This window comes from Chenopodium album, chromosome 27 (genome assembly GCF_948465745.1).
Source record: "Chenopodium album chromosome 27, dcCheAlbu1.1, whole genome shotgun sequence".
Classification (NCBI taxonomy): Eukaryota; Viridiplantae; Streptophyta; class Magnoliopsida; order Caryophyllales; family Amaranthaceae; genus Chenopodium; species Chenopodium album.
The window spans coordinates 8,708,899-8,729,834 of record NC_137860.1 but is presented as its reverse complement, the minus strand read 5'-3'; positions in this window follow the sequence as shown (position 1 = coordinate 8,729,834).

The following is a 20,936-nucleotide window of genomic DNA, read 5'->3' as shown; positions in this document are numbered from 1 at the left end:
AAAACTAAGACATGGACACGTGTCATCTATGGAGCTAGTGTACCCTATTTTAGTATGATATATAGATAGATAGATGGATAGATAAATTATATACTCCTTCAAAAACAAAAAAAAGTACCTCATTTCCTTCAAAAAAAAACTAATTTCATTAAAAAGTACCTTTGATAATATATATACTCCCTTTATTTCTGAATAACTGACACGGTCAAACTTGACACACATGGCAATGCACTATTTTGATATTAGATTTATATGATTATATATTATCAACAAATTATAAAGAAATTTGTGTTATGAAACTTTATATTAATGCCTAATTAACAATATATATCTACCATGACAAAAACCTTATTGATACGTTGCCAAAAAATGATGGTTAAAGTAAGTAAATGAATTGTGGAAAAAAGTCAAACATGTCAATTTTTTTATCAAATTAATTGGTTTTAAAAAAAACTAAAATAAGTAAATAAACACCTCAAGCGCAGGTGAAAATTTGATAAAAAATAATAATTATTATTCCATTGAAAATGTGGTAAAAGATTAAAATTTACCCCGTGTAATAATTTGGTAATAAAACAAACTCATATGACATTTATACCAAAAAAAATTATTTTTTGGACAAACTCTTCAAAAGCCTAAGTTAATTTGATTTTTCAGATTTATTTTTTCTATTAAATTTTCCCATCAATAATTCATCCCCCTTTTATATTGTTAGATCTTGAATAACAAAATTTTTGTTTACAACCCTTTTTTGTTAGGCCATGTTCACATCACCTTAAAAATATGAAGTAATATTTACTAAAAATAAATTCGGTTCAATAAAAAGAAGTTCAGTTCAGCAAAAACAATTTCAGTTCAATAAAAATAATTACGTTAAACTTTTTTTCTTCAAATTTTAAATTCCTAAAAAAGGATTGAAATGACGAGGATGAATAAGTTTTTTCGAGCCTTAGCTTGTTGTGTCTCTTAATCTGAACTTGGGTGCTTGTTATGTAAAAGAGAAAAACTTTGACAAGTGCACTAATCGTATTCATCGGTGTTGTGTTATGATACTTCAAATGTGAAAGCTTGCTTACTTTAGAAGAGCGGTGGCAACTTTGAGCTAAACAAAACTGACTTAGCTTTCATGGATAGCACAAGCAATTACAAACGGTTCTAATCAATAACAAATAATTTCAACAAAAACTAGGGTCTCGTCGGAGTTTCGGCGCCGCGACCGATTCTCCGGCGAGAACCCCAGTAATTTCTCTTTAATTTTCCTTTATTTTGCGGGCAAATCTTCTCTGATTCAGGTTCCCGTCCCTGGTCGTGGTAGAGCTTCCCACTTCTTTAAGTCTCTTGCGATTCCACCGGCGGTGAAGAGGAAGTGGAGCCAAGTCGACCTGACACCAACGAACTCCACCTCCATTAAGCTTCAACTTCATTTCGCCGGCAAGTATCTTCTTTTGGTCAATTATAGAAGGTGCTTTAGCTTGTTAACCCCGTGGGAAGTGTTTGGTGTTGCTAATTCCTTCAGTTCAAGGTTTGTGCCTTTGTGGGCTTGTTTTCCATTTTTTTGTTCAATTTATGGAAAACATTATTTGCTCTTTATGGTATTAATTGTCTAGCTGTCAGTGTTGGTCCTTGTTTTTCTATTCGTATTTCAAGAATCAAGCACTATCGATGTGTTTGAGGAACTTAGGGGGGATTTGTGTTATGCTCAGTTTGAAGAGGAGGATTTCTCTTCTCATAAGTTAAATAATATAGTTGGGGAATTGGAGAATCCTTTTGGTATTCTGAAATTTGTTAGGAATTTGAAAGAATGAGGGTAACCAGTTGTACAAGTAGAGTAATATGGTTTTAGCCATTGCAAAATACTCTTTTGCACTCAAAATCTTGTCCTTTGTTCTGGTTTGTAATGATGATGATAAATCAGTTTTTTCGAGCCTTGCTGTGTCTCTTAATCTGAACTTGGGGGCATGTTATGTCAAAGAGAGGAACTTTGACAAGGTCGGTCAATTGTGTTCGGCGGTGTTTTGTGTTATGATAAATCAAATGTGAAAGCTTACTTTAGAAGAGCGGTAGCAGCTTTAGAGCTAAACAAACTCGACTTAGCTTTCATGGATCTTTCGCAAGCAATTAGGATCGCTCCCAACAACATAGAGTTTCAACAAAAACTCAAGGAGGTGACCTGTAGATTGGGTTGGACTCAAGATTTTGTTGATGATGCACTTGTGGTTACAACAGAGGATGAGAAGTTTAGAGACTTTGTTCAGTTAGGGAAGGAAGAAGAAAAAAGAAAGTTGGGAAAGAAGGGGAAAAGGAAAGAAGGGGATGGTCATGAAAATGGGTGTGTTCGTAGATGTATTGGTGTAAATGATGACACCAAATTGAAAAAGAATGTTGTTGGCAAATCTTTGGATTTGGAAGGTAAGGTAAACCCCTCCGATCAAGATGAAAAGCCCAACGTTATTGATAACATATCTGTTCTGAAGTCAACTTCAGAAGAAAAAAAAACCAAATCTTACAGGGTCAAGTTATCGGTTTTCAAACCGTAAACGAACTGATTCCTATCTGCATCTCATCCCGATAACGTATGGGGCGGCTTCTAAGGGACGAACACTACTCTACTATTGTTCTTCCCGGAAGAATTTTATCAGCATTCGAGTACTCGATTCTCCAAAGGAGAAGGATAGTGTTGAAACTCAAGAAGTTTCTACGCCAATGGAGATTAGTCACCCCCTCTTTAGAAGGGCATGATAGGTGTGAAAAAACTCCAATGTTGATGCAAGAAGATCCGACTATAGGTATAGTCACTCATGCATCATCATGTGAAAGTATGTTGAAGCTCCTTCCAGATGCACCAGGCCTGTCCCAGTTGAAGTCTACTACAATCCCCAATCTGTGCTCCTCTCAGACGTTGAAGATATTTGCCTCTTCCCACCGCTCCACAGTTAGGAGGAAAATTGTTCGTCAAAGTAGAAAAGCCCCCTCCATTATTACTAACCCCTTATTTTGCAGGATTAGTGGCTCTAAGAGAATAGCATCATGTTCTTTCGAAAGTATCTGGTTCCCCAATAGTAAAAGATTGTCTGGTCCTACCCCTAATGTTTTAGTGTGTAATTCGTTTTATGATTAATATAATGCTTTTTCCGATGTCAAAAAAAAACCAAAAAAAAAAAACAACAACAAAAACTCAAGGAGTTGACCTCTATATTGGGTTGGTCTTAGAATTTTGTTGATGATCAGGCACATGAGATAACAATAGAGGATGAGATGTTTAAAGATTATGTTAAATTTGGGAGAAGGAGGAAGAAAAAAAAAAGTTAGGGAAGAAAGGGAAAAGAAAGAAAGGAGAAGGTTGTGTTCATAGATGTATTGGTGTAAAAGATGTATGACACCAAAGTATGGAAATTAATGTTGTTGGCAAATCTTTGGATTTGGAGCTGAGGGTAAGGTTGACCATATTAATCAAGATGAAAGGTCTAACGTTATTGATAGCAATTCTATTATAAATTCAACATTATCAAGTTATCGACTATTTGAACTGAAAACAAATTACTTTTTAATTGCATCTCACCTAGACATGGTATGGAGAGGTTTCCAAGAGATGAACAATTCATTAATAAGCTATTGTTGTTATTTTGGGAAGAATTTTATTAGCATCCAAGTGCTTGATCCTCCAAATAAAATGGATTGTGTTGAAACTCAAGAATTTTACGCACCAACGGAGATTAGTCGCCCTCCTATTGAAGGGTATGATTGGTGTGAAACAACTCTAATTTTGCTGCAAGAAGATCCGACCATAGAAATAGTCACTCAAGCGTCATCATGTGCTAGTACATCGATGCCGTATCAAACTAAATTGGTCCTTCCTTCGTTGAAGTCTACTACGAACCCCAACATCTGCTCCTCTCAGAGACTCAGACTTTGATGATATTTGCCTCCTCTTGTCGTTCTTAAGCTAGAAGCAAGAAAAGCTAATTTTCAAAGAAGTAAAACTCCCTCTTTATTTTGCATGATGAGTGGGTCTAAAAGAAGAGCACCCTACTTCCCCGAAAACATTTAATTTGGTTTCCCTATAGAAAGAAGTGGTATGGTCTTACCCCTAAATCCCTAATGTTCCAATGTGTAATCTAGTTTATGATTAATGTAATGTTTTACCTAGTGTAAAAATAAAGGGTTGCAGGAAGAAATAAATTTTAAAAAACTCGCAAAGCAAATTAAATTACGCATTCACGAGTTGTTTTTGGAATTTCTTTTTATTTTTTGGGTCAATTGTTGCCAGATATTTTTTTTTAACCAAATTTTCGCTTGAGGTTAACTCTTATTTTACCAAATTGTCGACGGAGTTATTATTTTACCAAATTATCGCTATAGGTCATTTATTTGTACCAATCTTATCAATTATCCTAGACAGAAGGAATATATACCATTAGCCACTTAACTTACAACATAGTTTTAGCAAATCAAAATTTGAATGAGGTCTTGGGCATTGGTATATACTAGAGTGTACCCGTGTAAAATGCACGGGATATATAAGAATAAATATTTTTAAAGTATGAAAAGTTGATTTTGATGTTGTAACTTAGACTTGAGCTGCAATGGTCGGTTTTGGACTAGTCGGCTCTATTGAACCATGCTTAGCTCTACTCTATAGAGTATTAATAATCTATTGACACTTGTTCTGCACTGTGACATTATTCTGCAATGCTAACATTGCTCTGCTGAAAGATGATATTCTCTGCTTTGCTTAGAAGCTAAAAAAAATAGGGTCTTACTCTTTTATGTCAGTGGCTACACAATGTAGCCAGCTATTATGGGGTTTACTTTGTCAAAGTTATAGAGGCTACTCGTTCAGTGTTATAGGGGTTACTCGGTTAGTGTCATATGGGTTAGTGTCTTTCTGTAGGAGTTACATACTCTGATGCAAGTAGTTATTCGGTGAGGCCAGTTGCGCAAAAACGTGTTGTACATTTTTTTTTTTTTTTGATGATTAGAGAAAATTGCATATAGTTGAAGGCTTGGGGATTTAGAGTACTGAAGTGAATTGTTAATAAAGGAACTGTATACTCGTGCTAATGCATGACATATATTATACTACGTACCAAAAAATAATACGCGTAAAACTAAGTGAAATGTTTAAAGGTGGGCATCGTGCCGTGTCGTGCCATCGCGGGCCGTGCCTGGCCGTGCCGGCGGTGGGCTCGTGCCGTGCCGTGCTGTGCCCACTTTTGGCACACCCCAGCCCACGGCACGGCACGGCCCACGTGCCTGGCGTGCCGTGCCGTGCCGGGCCGCGGGCCAACACGTGCCTTGCATTTTTTTTTATTAAATGTATATTAAAAAAAAATCGGTATATATTTTTTTTGTACAACTTAAGTTTATATATTTAATGTTATTAATTTATGTTTATGTAAATAATTTATGTTTAAGTTTACATAAAAAAAAATTATTAATTTAGCGAAAAACAACAATGCATATAATAATAAAAAAATTGCAAGTGCGATAACCCGAAAACACAGAAAATTGATGAATAACTTATTTTATTATATGCCGATAGTCGGTACGATAAATCGATAATACAAAAAATTAATTATAATTAAAAATCGTACAATAATTGATGAATAACTTCCTTTTATTATGGAAAAATACACTTTAATAATCCCAACTATGGACGATTTTCCTACAATAATCCCAACTAACGTTTATTCTACAATAATCCCAACTATTGGGTCAGTTTTCCTCCAGCAGTCCCAAACCGGTCAACAAAAGTCAATAACCTATTATTGTAGGTTGTTTGACACTTGTCAGCGTCTGAGTGGTTTCCAAAAAAATACAAAAAAAAAAAAAGAAAACAAAAAAAAAATCTAGCAGCCAATCCTAACCACCACCTCCACCTCCTGCCGCCCAACCACCACCACCAGCCCTAACCACGACCAACCGCACCCCCGGAACACCACGACCAGCCGCTCCCCCGAAACACCACGACCAGCCGCACCCCCGAAACACCACCTAAATCGCACCAGCAGCCGCCCTTGCCCGTGAAACCACCAGCAGTCCCAAGGCCCCCAAATCGCACCAAATCGCCTCGAAACCCTAACCCGTGAACTAATGGAGCTTGAATCTGCGACGCCTGGTGGTTTTTCAGGCGAATTGGGTACGTTTTTCAGGCGAATTTCTCAGCCTTGAATCCGCGATTTTCGGTGATTGGTTTTTGAGGTTGGAGGAGGAAGAAGGAAGGGGAGCGGTAGAGGCATGGAGCGGCAGTGCGAGGCTGCGATTGGTCGGAAGGGGCAGGCTATGGTGGGCGGCGGCGGAGCTGCGGTGTTGGGAGAAGAATTGGGGTGGAGCTGCCATGTTTCGTGGTGGGTGTAAGGTGGTTGAAGGGAGGAGGGGTGGCTGGGATTATTTTTGCTATTTTTTATTTTTTATTTTTTTAAATTAAGCCAATCATGTGCTGACATGTGGCATTTAAAAACCAAAAAAAAAAAAGTTTACCATTTCAGTAGGTAACCGGTTTTTGGGATTGCTGGAGGAAAACTGACTCAATAGTTGGGATTATTGTAGAATAAACATTAGTTGGGATTATTGTAGGTAAATCACCCATAGTTGGGATTATTAAAGTGTATTTTTCCTTTTATTATACGGAATACGAGATTTGATAATACAAAAATTGTACAATAGTATCTAATGTAAATATGGAATTATTATTCTTCGTCTTCGTCTTCGTCTTCTCTTGGTTCAAGTTCATCGGCCAATTGAGTTGATTGAGAACTAATAGAACCCGATGTTCCTTCATCGTCATCGTTTTCTGCATAAGTACGATCTTGGGAACGAGTTTCGGCATCCAACCAATCCTTGAAGCAAACACACATTTCAAGTGTTTCGGGTTTTAGTCTTGTTCTTCTATCGTCTAAAACTCGTCCCGAAGCACTAAAAGCTCTTTCGGAGGCAACGGAGGAGACTTGGATAGCAAAAATATCACGAGTCATTGCCGCCAAAATTGGATGTTTTGTGGATTGTGATTTCCACCACTCGAGGATGTCGAGGCCGAACTTCTCTTCATCGTCCATGCCTTTCAAGAAGTTGTAACTTAAGTAAATTTGCAACTCCGAAACATCGCTTTGTGTTCTCCTAGATGATGATGATTCTGTACCTGAATACTCAGACATCATGTTAGCAGCTTGTGCAAATAAACCTTTGGCCCTTTTACTTACGCTTTTGGATGTTTAAGAAGGGGCAAATCGAGACACGGTTCCATATTTGGATTCATAAACACTATATAAAGAGAAAAAATCTTTAGTGACCTTAGTTTTAAAAGTTTCAACATCATCTTCAAACTCCATGTTACTATAATAAATATCAATTAATAGAAAAGTGCCATCATACTTTTGCCTTGGATCTAAGATAGAAACAAAAATATAAATCATAGGAATATTAGTGTAATATTTACGCCGTTTTTCCTCCATAGATGGAAGATATCTATGATAATCATATTGTGATCGGTGTTCGGCAAAAAGTTGTGCAAGTAAACATGCATTGCTAAGAAAAGAATGGGAACAAGGATCATATACAGAAGAAAAACAATGTGTCATACTATATAGTAATCGTAAAAACTTCATATATTTTTCACAATTAACCCAATCATCTTCTAGTAAAGCACATTGCGGAAATTTCATATTATAAAATAGTGTTAAATGAACCTTGTACTCGATTGCCCGACTCAACATTTCATAGGTGGAGTTCCACCTAGTTGCACAATCCGGTGCTATTTTTATAGTCTTTATCCTTTGTTGCCTACAAAAACCTTTCCATTCTTGATATCTCAATTTAGAGCTATTAATAGACATAATAGCATTCCTTATTTTGTGATAAAATGGACCAATTGCTTGTGTTCCATCTTTCACACACAAGTTAAGAACATGACAAATGCATCTAACATGAAGTGCATCTCCATCTTATATTACATCGGTCAATTGGGGTTTAACCAAATTTTCACTATATGTCATAGAATTTGCATTATCGAAAGTCATAGACATGATTTTATCCCTAAGACCATATGCATCAATGGCTTCCATCAAATGATGAGAAATGTTAAGATCGGTATGAGGGTATTCAAGCATTTTAAAATGAATGATGCGTTTTTGTAACAACCAATCATTATCCAACCAATGACAAGTAACACATAAATAGTGAAGTCCGTATCCACTATCCCATGCATCGGCGGTTAAAGAAACTTTACTAGGAAGATTACTCAATTCATTTTCTAATTTCAATTTATACTCTTGATAATTCTTCATGGCAGCAGATCGAACTGTTTTTCGGGAGATTTTTTTGTGTTTGGGTTGTAGTTCTCGATTTATTTAATTGTTGAAGGCATCATTTTCGGCAAAAAGAAAAGGTTGTTTGGCATGTACTATCATTCTCCCAAGTTCATCTCTATCTCTCTCATAATTGTAAATGAAGCCTTGTGGATGGAATTGAGAAATTTTGGGTTGGGTTGGATCACTAGATGGTCCACCACATTTTTTGGCATGTCTACTAAGGTGTCCCGTCCCCCCTTTGGTTTCGGCCGAGAAAATTTTACTACAAGTCCGACACTTGGCTAAGGCTTTTGGTCCATTTTTAGTCAATTGAAAATGTGCCCAAACTTCACTCTTTCGGTTGGTTTGTGCAAATTCTTCTTCAGTACACCACTCTAATTGGTTGTTAGGCATTTGGGTGTAAGGCATTTGGGTGGATGGTTCACTCGACCCGGAGGCTTGTGTTTGACTACCTTGGGAAGGAGGAGGAAAAGGAAATTCTTGTTGTGATCCGTATAAATGAGGTGAGAATTGGGTTTGTTGAAAATCTTGAAATTGGGTCCAAGGAAATTCATGTTGTGATCCGGAAGTGTTTGGAAAGGGCATGTTAGGGGAGGGAAAGGACATGTTAGGGGGGGCAAAGGCATTGAAGTGTTTGGGTTTACTGATTCCCTACGTTTTGACTTGGCTTTTCTAGAGGAGGAGGAAGGGTTCGAGTTTGCTGCCATGATTAATATTAATAATAATAACAATAAGTCAATAACAATAAAAGTAACAAAAACAATAATAATACAAATAACAAAAACAAAGTAACAATAACAATAATAATAACAATTAGTAAGTAGTTTTTATATAAATTAAGTTATTAAAAATAATTATAATAATAGTAGATTATTTGGGTAAATGAGATCCCATGTAGGAGAGGTTAGGAGCGACGTTGTCCAAAGCCCAGATCCCGCCTTAGACAGATTTCAACAATCCAAATAACCCACAATTAAAATTGAAAGTAGTTTTTATATAATTAAGTAGTTCCAACTTCCAAGAATACAATTATACAATAATAATAATAATAATAATAATAATAATAATAATAATAATAATAATAATAATAATAATAATAATAATAATAATAATAATAATAATAGTAACAACAATAACAATAACAATAACAAATTAAAATGAAGTTGAGTTAGATCTTACAATGACGCTTCAATGCTTTCCCAAATTATAATTTCCCGAACTTATAATTCCCCGAATTTATAATTTCCCGAATGTAGATATAACAATTTTTTTTTTGTAGTAGACTAATAAAAGTAATAATGGTAAAAATGTAAAATTTATAAGAGAGTAGGAATTTTTTTTTCTTTCACAAAAGAGAGCAAGATTGTAGGAATTAGAGAGTAAGAAAATTAGAGAATAAGAGAGAAGAGATGAGTTGATGAATTGCGAAAATTTTGGAAGAAGGATTTGGGTATATATAGGGAGTTTGGGTGGGAAAATGGGTAGGAAATGGCTGTTGGAAACTAGCCGTTTATAGTTGTTGAAAAACGGCTAGTTTCCAACGGTAATATGGCACGGGCCGTGCCGTGCCGTGCCTGGCGGGCTTCGTGCTGTGCCGGCGTTCCGGCCCACGTGCCAGCCACCGTGCCGCCAGCCGTGCCACGTGCCGTGCCCGTGCCATTTCCCACAAATTTGTCCACGGCCCACCCGCGGGCCCGGCACGGCCCGTGCCCACCTTTAGAAATGTTAGTACATAGTGTTTTTTTAAAATAAAAAAAAAAGTTAAATGTTGGGGATTTTGATTGCTATAGTGAATTGTTGATAAAGGAACTGTATACTCGTGCTAACGCACGGAATATACGTATGTTGTATGTATATGTAAAAGAAAAGGAATTGTGTGGAAATTATAATATTATAGGTTTTTTTTTTTTAAAAAAAAGTATAATAAGAGAAGTGGAAGTGATTAGTGATATGGTTAAAGTAGTGGGAGTTGGAGAGGAAGTTATCCAAAAACACACACAAAAAAAAAAAAAAAAAAAAAAAAAAAAAATTAGAATGCATAGATCAGAATTGCTACATTGAAGAATTAGAGTGTTGTGGTGAGAAGTTGTAAAATAAATTATATACTACCTCCGTTTTTATTTAGTTGACACGTTTTGAATTTAGCACTATTCACACACCTCCCTTTGACCATGTTTTGTGTTTTATACGTAATGAAAAATATAGTCATGTGGGATCTTGTTAGATTCGTCATGTTATATACTTTCAAAATATCAACTTTTAATAGTTTCTGCTTATCGATAATTAAAGATATTAATGATTTAATAAATGCATTGACAAACGAGACTAAAGAAACGTGTCAACTAAAAAGAAACGGAGGAAGTATTACATTATATATCTTAAAAGGCATATTTTCTTCACTTTATAGATGATACATTTTTATTTATTAAGGCATGTTTGCCAATGCATAAATTTAAATTATATATTCAATTATGTACAATAAATATACATTTATTTTAAAAGAAATTGATATATAGAAAATTGGAATTGAAAGGAATCAAACAAGACCCAATTAACATTTTTTTTTCTTAAGGATAATTCACCAAAGTTATTCAAAGTTAAATTGCTTATGTGAATAGTGATAAAAGTCAAAATGTGTCAACTAAAATGGAATAGAAGAAGTAAATAACAACGTAAATTATATGTCATGTAAGCATGTACTCCAAATTTAATTTTATAAAATGAGTTCTTTTATTTTTCTCTCTTCTTTCTCCTCTCACTTTTAGGATTTTAGTTTTCTTTGCCGTTGGCCAGAAATAGTCAAATCTCTTCGGAAATTAGATTATTTCAGACCCTTTTTCTATAACTAATTTAAGTTTTTTATTGCTTTGGTTTACTTTTTTATTATTTGTTTTATTATCTCCATATGTGAGAGTACATCAGTCCCAATGTTCTGGGTTTTTCCTAATTCTCTGGAATTTTGATTCTTATCCATGGATGAGAATTTTATTTTTAGGGTTCTTATAATAATTGGGAAGGTAACTTGAATTCCTATGGGTCCAGGGTTTTTCAACAACTTTTCGATCAAAATATCAGCGCATATTGCGAAGGTCTCTGATAACTTGTTATTCAATATGATTTTAGGGTGATTTTGAACCTTGTTTACTTGATATATTGGCATTTTGGTTCACTTCTACTCTATTTTCGTTCAATTTTTGTGTATCCCTTGCTTCACGGGTTGTTAGTGTTTTTGTTGAGTTTTTAGGTCCAAAAGAATACCATTTGAAGCATATGGATGATAAACCAAGGTTAGAAGCCCTAACAAAGGAGCAAAACCAAAAAAGTGAAGAAAAGGGCCTAGAAGACCCTGCAAGGCCGTGCCATGTCCTGCACGGCCGTGCAGGAGTGTTCCGGCAAGCTTATGCTTCTGTCAGAGCTTGCACGGCCGTGCAAGACTTCAGCACGTCCATGCAAGTCACCCAGCACATCCGTGCAGAAGCATGCACGTCCGTGCAGCTTACTTAGCCCGAATCAGTTTTAAAATTGATTCTGCAGTTCAAGGCCTGCACGTCCGTGCAAAATATGGCACGCCCGTGCAGGATTCCCTGGCCAAATTAGTAGCAAAACTAATTCACCCCTCTGGCTCTACACAGGTTACACGTCTGTGCAGACCTGCAGGCGTGCCTGACTCTTGTTTTCTCCGTCCTTTTTATTTGGGGGTTTTTATAAACAACCCCTTGAGCTCATTTGTACGGCATCCAAGTTTTTAGGGCCTTCTCTTAGTTTGTAATTGTAGAACACAAATATTCTCAAAAATCATTTGTTAGATTTTAATTAATAGCTTGGAAATTTCAATCTCAATCATTGTAGAAGACAAGTTCCACCACTGAAAATTTCTTCCAGAGCTGCGGAACTAACGACTCTATTAGAAAGTAGAATTACCAACTTTTACACGAATTTAGCTTCTAGTAACTTTTTCTCACTCTTCTCTTCCATTTTAATTGCTTTGATTGTTAATTATCTTGTTTAATTCTTGTATGCTTGTATTGTTATTTAGCTTAATCTTTAGTTAAATCTTGTTCATGAGTTACTTGAAATTCTTAATTGCTTTAATTTCCATGGATTGTGAGTAGTCTAATTTTCTAGGGTTTGGGTAAAACCCTCAATGTAGTCACTAATTACTTGATGCATGTGCTAATTTGGTAATTGTTGGGTGTTAATTAGTTGAGCGTAAATGGTTTAATTGCTTAGTTCTTGTATATAGCCATTGCTAGAACTATTATCCAATCTTTCTCAACGAAGGATCGAGAGATGAACTTGAGTTAGCTCCCTTATGCTTAATTGACTTGTAATGCCATGAGAATAGGAATTTTCGGTCAAGGGAATGTTTATGTCATCGTTATTATGCTTTAACACTTGATTTATGGTTTGTAACCACGAGAGTAGGTTGTATTCATGATTCAAGTAATCCCTCTAGCTTGAGAGAGTAGTTGGGTGCTTTAGATGACTTCCCCTATCTTATCCCCTTATTTCACCTTAATTGTGCATGTTAATTGTTATTTGTGATGAAGTTGAGTGGTGTAACCCGAGCCCTAGAATCCTCTATATCGTTAATCTCACCTTAGCCTTAGTTGACTTGAACTAGTACATGTTACATAAAACCAAACCAATTTCGACTTCATTTAGCTTATTTAAACGGTAGTATCTCAGTGGTTGATTCAACGCCTCTCTTGGGTTCGACCCTTTCTTACTCTTGCTATTAGCTAGTGAGACCAAGATAGGACTTTATCTTTGGTAGGCTCGACGACGACCTATCAGTCTCTACTGGAAAAGATGCAAACACATCGAAAATCATTTCTTGCGTCAAGCTTGAAGCGGTGGCCTATGAGTTATGCCAAATATGCAAATTACTTATGATTTTGTTTGTAAAAGTTATGAAATTTTATCTAAATATGTAGTTTACATATCTTCATAATTGTAGATGTCGTATGGATATTATTTAATGATATTATTGCTTCCCATTCAAAAAAAAAAAAAAAAAAAAAAAAAAAAGAAAGAAAGAAAAGAAAAGTGGAAGCCTAAATTTAGATGTTGTGTATTGAACTTGTGACCTAGGGCCCATTGCAATACTTTGTCAAGTAAAAACATTAACAATGGGGGTTTCTTAGGTAGTTCTTCAAGAGAGAGAAAATTTAAGAACTAACTCTTAAGTAAGAAATGCGAGTTTCAGTTTGGACTATTGCAATAAGTATTTATGAAATTAAATAAGACACAATTTTTGTAAATAAGAGTTATTTATGCTGACTAAGCATAAAATGACATAAACTAGTACTCCCACCGTCCCAAAAAGAACGATCCATTTGGCCAAAACTTTGTCCCAAAAAGAATGACCCATTTGCATTAAAACACCCACCAATTTGCTACAATATTTGTGCAAAATTAGATCCCGATATAAAAATTTGATTTTCCATGTTATTTTATTACTTTCTCTCTCTATTTTTTTATAAACCCCATGTAAATTTATCTTTCCAATATACTTTTACTTCTTTTTACTTAACTTCCTTAATACCTGCGTAATCAACCCAAATGAGTCGTTCTTTTTGGAATGGAGGGAGTACTACTTTTGCCGCATTTTGCATGTGATTATATAAATATATAAACCTGCAAAGAGATTAAAGAACGAACCCCCATTAAAGATAACCCCAACTATTAATGCTACTGATCCAAGAACAATACAGAGTACTATGTAATATTGCCGCAAATTCTTAGATGCTCCCCTGTGTAGCTAAGGCAGCTGAATCATCTACTAATTAAACATTGACATTAATATATATGAGCATGTAGTATTTTTAAAATGAACATACTTTTTTTTTTGGTTATTTTTTTTTTTACTTTCTTTATTTCTTATTCTCTCAATATATTTTCTTTTCTTTCCTTTATGAATTTTGTTCTTTATTTTTTTTTTCTCCTCTCTTTCTCCATTTACAACTCTCTCTCCTCAAGAAGCAAAACTAGAGGAGAAGCAAAACTAATTTTATATTAAACCGCTTAAATCCGTTTTGATTAGGGAGAAATGTTATATGTAGCCCTATGGTCTATGTATAAGAAGCTAAAAGAGAAAAGTATCAATAAAATATATTCATTAATTACATTGATTTTTGCGTGATTTTGTCATGTATTTCTAAACTTATACCAAAAAAAGGAAAGATATTAAATGATTATTTGTAGCCCTAAGAACTACATATAGTATTACCTTTGATTAATAATGTTAGGAAAGTTGAAGGTATAATTCGTTATTGTAATATGTTTATTATTATCATTTATCATGATGAATGTATTGTTTGATTATTTAAATATTTTTGTGAATATGTACTGTGATAAATATCATTTTTATTGAATTGTTGAATTTGTGATAATGAATATCAATTGATTATATATAGTCATTTTCTTTCCCTTCTCTTTCTTTCTTTTTGTTTTGTTTGTAGTCTTTTGCTTTTCATCAATTTAATTATTCAATCATGTTATAGATCGTTAATTAATTTTGCTATGATGAACCAAAATTAGATTTAAGGTGGATATGCAAATTTTTAGAGTTGGAATAGTTACAATCGAATTTTTGTATAACTCCTATAAGAGAAAGTTAGAATATAGTACATAAAAAATAAACATACATAAAAAAAAATGAACATACCACTATATACAATACACACATTTTAAACAATTTATTTCGTAAATAATTATGTAAAGTAAATTTGTACCTTATTTAATACGAAGTATATGATAATTATGTTCATTTTAAATATAGTAAATGTTTATTATTTTTTCACGTATTCAATTTTTATTACAAAATGTTCATTTTATTTATGTGTTCACTTTTAATAGCTAAATGTTCATTTTTTTATGTGTTGAATTTTTTTATTTTTTTATTTTTTTTAGCTAAATGTTCATTTTATATGGCATGGTCCAGCTATTTTATTATGAATATATGATAATTATGTTCATTTTTAATATTAGTAAGTTCATTTAATTTTACGTATTCACTTTTTATTATAATTACACTAATTAAATGTTCATAGTTCATGTTCATTTATTAAAACTAATTAAATGTTCAATTTTTTATTTTTTTGGCGTGTTCATATTTTTGTATTTATTAAATGTTGATTTTATAGGTATTAAATGTTGATTTTATAGGGTGTGGTCTAATTGCACAATGGACCAGATTAGGATCGGGTAGAGCTTTCACCTCTATCTATTTATCCACCATTCCATTTGTTCATCACCCGCTTAACACATAGCCTACATCCATGCATCTGTCATCTGTAGGTGAAACGGGTGGATAAATGAAGGGGGTGAGGGGGAAGGAGATGTGTGAAGGTGGAAATTAAGAAGGCTAATGGAGGAAGGAGGGAATTTATCAATATTGTATATTAAAGTAATCACCAAAATTCCCTCCAAAAAAAAGCAATCACCAAAATTATCCCAAAGTACACGTGTCGGGCTCAGATGAAAAATTTTCCTGCCAAAAACCTTTTTTCTTTAATTTTTTCTTTGAAAAATAATAAGAAAATTTATTTATGTGTCTTATATATAATAATTACATAATGTGTCTTATATATATTAATATGTCTTATATATACAGAACCTATATATAAATAGAAACTTAGAGTTACATTGAAAAATATTTATTCAGTGAATATCGCTCGGGCAAAGAACTAGTTCAAAGAGTAGATAGTAAATGAATTCAAATTTTAAGAAAAATGTTATATAAGTCACTTCATTTAAACTAATTTCATTTTATTTGACTTTTATTATTTTCAAGTCTTATATTCAAGTATGTAACTACATTAGTACTCGTGCAATGCACGATTTAATATTTAAAATATTTTTATTAATATTATATTATTAATTAATTAATTGATTTGCAACAAATCATATGAAAAGTACTTTTAAGGAGAAAAAGGTCATTAATGCGCTTTTAGTAATTGATACTTGAATTTATTTGTTGGAAAGATAAAATAATTGAAAAAAATGATGTCATAATCATTTGGAGGGAATCAATCAATAACATAATACTAAAACAGACACCGGGAATGACACGTGTCACTTTCTGGTACTGTTTTTTTCGCTACAAATTTTTTTTTAATCTTTATTCACTTCCTAAAAAAATATTCATTTGTGTATATAATTGTGATTCACTTCCTTAAAAAAAATATTCACATAATTTCCACATCTTTTATTGCACTCCCTCCGTTTCATAATGTTATATACTATTTTGGGCGTTTCAAAATGATCTACCCATATTGAATCTATTTCTTTTTTATTTTATTTTAATTTTCTAATTCGGTCTTATAATTTGTAATCCAATTAGTAGATTGATGATATGACAGTAATTAAATATTTTGATTGGTCATCAATCCCATTAGTGGATAGATGACATGGCATTTAATTGATATTCCTCACATTAAACAAGCATTGTAATTGATGATTTCCAAAGAAAAAAAATCAGAATTAATAAGGTAGAACTAATTAAGCAATCAATAACTATATACTAAAAGACACACCAAAAATAACACGTGTCATTTTCTGGTGTGTCCTTTAGGCTTTTTTTTTTTTTTTTTTTTTTTTTAAATATATACCATAAACTTAAGTAAAAAAAAAAAAATCAAATCAAATCAAATTTTAAACATAAATTGTTACATACATATTATTATGTACAAATCTACTATTTTTACAACTATGTGTGAAAAGCTTGCTAGGAAAGATATGAAAAAATATTTTTACCAGCTGATTATTGACAAAATATACTGTATGAAAGAATGAATAATAGTGGGTAAAAAGGAGATCTATGTATGGGTTGAATACATATTGTTAACATATTCATTTGGTTAACAAGAAGAAAATGATAAAAATGTATTGGTGAAATATACAGTATATAAATATAAATATATGCGTGTTTTAAAATATTTATTCGGCTAATAATAGACTCTTCCATAATAAATTTACTTTAAAAAGAAATAATTTAATATACTACCTCCGTTTCGCATTATCTGCAACAAAGGAATATTTTATATCTCACAAATAATACCCCTTTGTTGCAGATAATGCGAAACGGAGGTAGTAGTTATTGAATATTATTACCGTGCATGTATGGCACGGGACCTAACCTAGTTTTTGTACTAAAATGTTAGATTCCAAATATTATTCATTCTCTTATTTTTTGTGATTCAATATGAGACGAACAAAGTGAAACGGAGGAAGTATAATATATTATTCTATAATTTTTTATGTTCCACCTGGTTCACCCATTAGGCTAGTTAGAATTCGAGACTCAATTCTGAGTATAAATTAATATTCAAACTTTTATAATTTCATTTAAAAATATGAGGATTATTTTTTTGGTAGATTTTGAATATGGTAGATTTTGAATTAACATTATAATTTGTTATAAAATTTAATAAAAACCGTGAGTTTATAATTGGTTATAAAATTTTGTAAAAACCGTGCGTGGCACTGGACTTAATCTAGTTTTTTTAATAAAAAAAATGACATGAGGAGAAAGAGATCGAGCTTGTGGATTTTATTAGGTGTGATCTAATGAATTTGATGGGCACGATGGCCATTCCCTAATCCTACAGGATTAGGCTTTATATGTTTGGGCTTAATTAGGAATGAATTCAACATAGTCCAAACTAAGTGAATTGGGTTACTTTGAAAACTTTTAAATGCTCGTTCACGTAATAACATTCCGATCCTTTTGCTTTATTTTACTACGTATAAGACTAGGGGTGTTCATTATGACATTGGTCTCTGAAAACACCTCAAATATGTATTTGTATGACAACACATGTTTTATTTTTTTATTTTTTTTTGGTGTTCAATCCGGTTCACCCTTTGGGTTATTTTGGATTTGGGGATCAGTTCTTGGTGGTTAGTTTTTTTTACAACACATGTTCTAATAATCTATCAACATCTTATATGAGCGTTTTTTTTCTTAAAAATAAGTAGAGGTGTCAAAAACCTATCCAACTGACCTGCCCTGAAACCGACCCGAAAGAAATTAAATTCAAATATCGACTTGTTTGAAGACAATAAATTAACATACCTCAACTTTAAAAATAGACCTGACCCAACCCAACTTCACTGAACCCGAACCAGACACCCGAATTGACACCTTTAAAAATAAGTAAGAGTTTAAAATGAAATGAACTTTAACTCCAAAACAGAGATGGAACAAATAATTAGGGACAAGAATTAAAGTATCCTTTAAGCCACCAATCTTTTGTTGTATCACATCTTCATTAATGTCTTTACCGGTGTTCAAAAACCGATTCAAACTGAAAATCGTCCAACTGGACTGGACTAAAGAGTACAAATTAAAATCTCTATAATCTATATATATACTACTCGTCTACTCCCTCTGTCTCCAAAAGAACGATCCATTTGGGTTAATTTTAGTCCCAAAAAGAATGACTCATTTGCATTAAAACACCCACCAATTTACAACAATATTTGTGCAAAATTAGCTTCCGTTTCCCCATACTAAAATTTGATTTTCCATGTAATTTTAATTACTTTATCAATTTTTTACAAACCCCATGTAAATTTATATTTTCAATATATTTTTACTTCTTTTTATTTAACTTTCTTAATACCCGCGTAATCAACCCAAATGGGTCGTTCTTTCTGGGACGGAGGGAGTAATATATTAAAAGGCGATTCTAAAAAAGTTTCTACGCCGCGTAAACCCTTTCACTACGCCACGTCACTAACTCAACTCATTATGTCACGTCACCCGCACTAGCTATCAACGATACTCTATGTTGTCTTAACTATATTGAAAAAAAAATATATGGATGAGAACGTTCAAACACTTGACCTTTTGGAAGAGACATTATTGTCTAACCATCTAGACTAATAGCTAATTATGGTTTAATATTGCACACTAAATATTATTATACTCCCTCCGTCCCCGAAAGAACGACCCATTTGGGTTGATTACGCGGGTATTAAGAAAGTTAAATGAAAAGAATTAAAAATTTTAAAGTATATTGAAAAGATAAATTTACATGGGGTTTGTAAAAAAAAAAATAGAGGGAGAAAGTAATAAAATTACCCGGAAAATCAAATTTTTATATGGGAAAGCTAATTTTGCACAAATATTGTTGCAAATTGGTGGGTGTTTTTATGCAAATGGGTTATTATTTTTGGGACTAAAATTAGGCTAAATGGGTCGTTCTTTCGGGGACGGAGGGAGTACAATAAAAGTATTGAAGCCGCTCAACTATAAAAGTAGTATTCGGGGCAACGCCCGAGCTACCCACTACATTTAATGTTTAAAATAGAAATTAAACACTCATTATTCTTAACTTCTTATATTTATTTTTTATTCTTTTATATAATATATATAATATAAAAAATCATTCAAAAAAATTTTTTTATAAAAAAAAAAAAAAAAAAAAAAAAAAAAAATCATGGCTAAAATCAGTCCAAACTCCAAACAAGTTCCAATTAGTCTAAGGTACACCCTTGTGCACCTTGGATAGGTGCAACTAGTAGGTAAAAAAATCAACACTATGCTCTACAAAATGAACATTCATTAAAAAAAATATGAACATTTAGTAAAAAAAATATGAACATGAAAAAAAAAATGAACATTTAATAATAAAAAATGAACAAGTAAAAAAAATGAACATTTAATTCTTATAATATAATCATATTATTTTTTATTACTTCAAATTTTTATGTTTATAATTAAATGCATTGTATTCATAATAATATTTTATATGTTCATATATAATTTCAAATATTCATAATGTAAATATGTAGTGTTGTTCATGAAAAATTAATTAAATTTGTTTATGCATATGTTGTCTTTCTTAAATATTTATGTTCATATTTTTTTACGTATATGTTCACCTTTTAAATGCTTATAATCACTTTAAGAAAACCAATGCTTACGTTCATATTTTGAAATGTTATGTTCACTTTCTGAAACGCATAAGTTCATATTTTTTTATGCCTATGTTCACTTTCTGAAAAGTTAATATTCACATTTAAGGGAACCTATGCATATGTTCATATTTGCATGATTATGTTCACTGATATAAAAAAAATGCAGAAAATCAGATAAAATTCAATTCATTCGAATTAAGAAAATCATATACAACCTCCGTTAACATTTAGTTGCAACTTTGGAATATTTTATGTCTTTCAAATAATACCCCAAAGTTGCAACTAAATGTTGACGGAGGTAGTATAACCTAATCAATCGAAGTTGATCACAAAGTCACCACATAAGAAATCGAAAATCACACATTTTTATGCCTATGTTCACTTTCTGAAAAGCTAATGTTCATATTTTTTATACCTATGTTCACTTTCTGAAAAGCTAATGTTCATATTGTGCTGTTGTTACACCTATTTCTAAGGTGCATGAGTGTGCACCTAAAAATATGCGAACAAGTTCGGTTCAAATTTTTTTTTTTATCGGGTTTTACAGTCTGGTGTAGGTTTGGTCCAAGTAAAACTAGTTCAATCTACAGTTCTTAAATTTTAATTTTTCCGATCTTCGTTCTAGTCCAATTCAATAAAACCGATCTTGAACTAGTTAGTGTACATGCCTAAAATATGCTATAGTATAAGAGTTGTGCC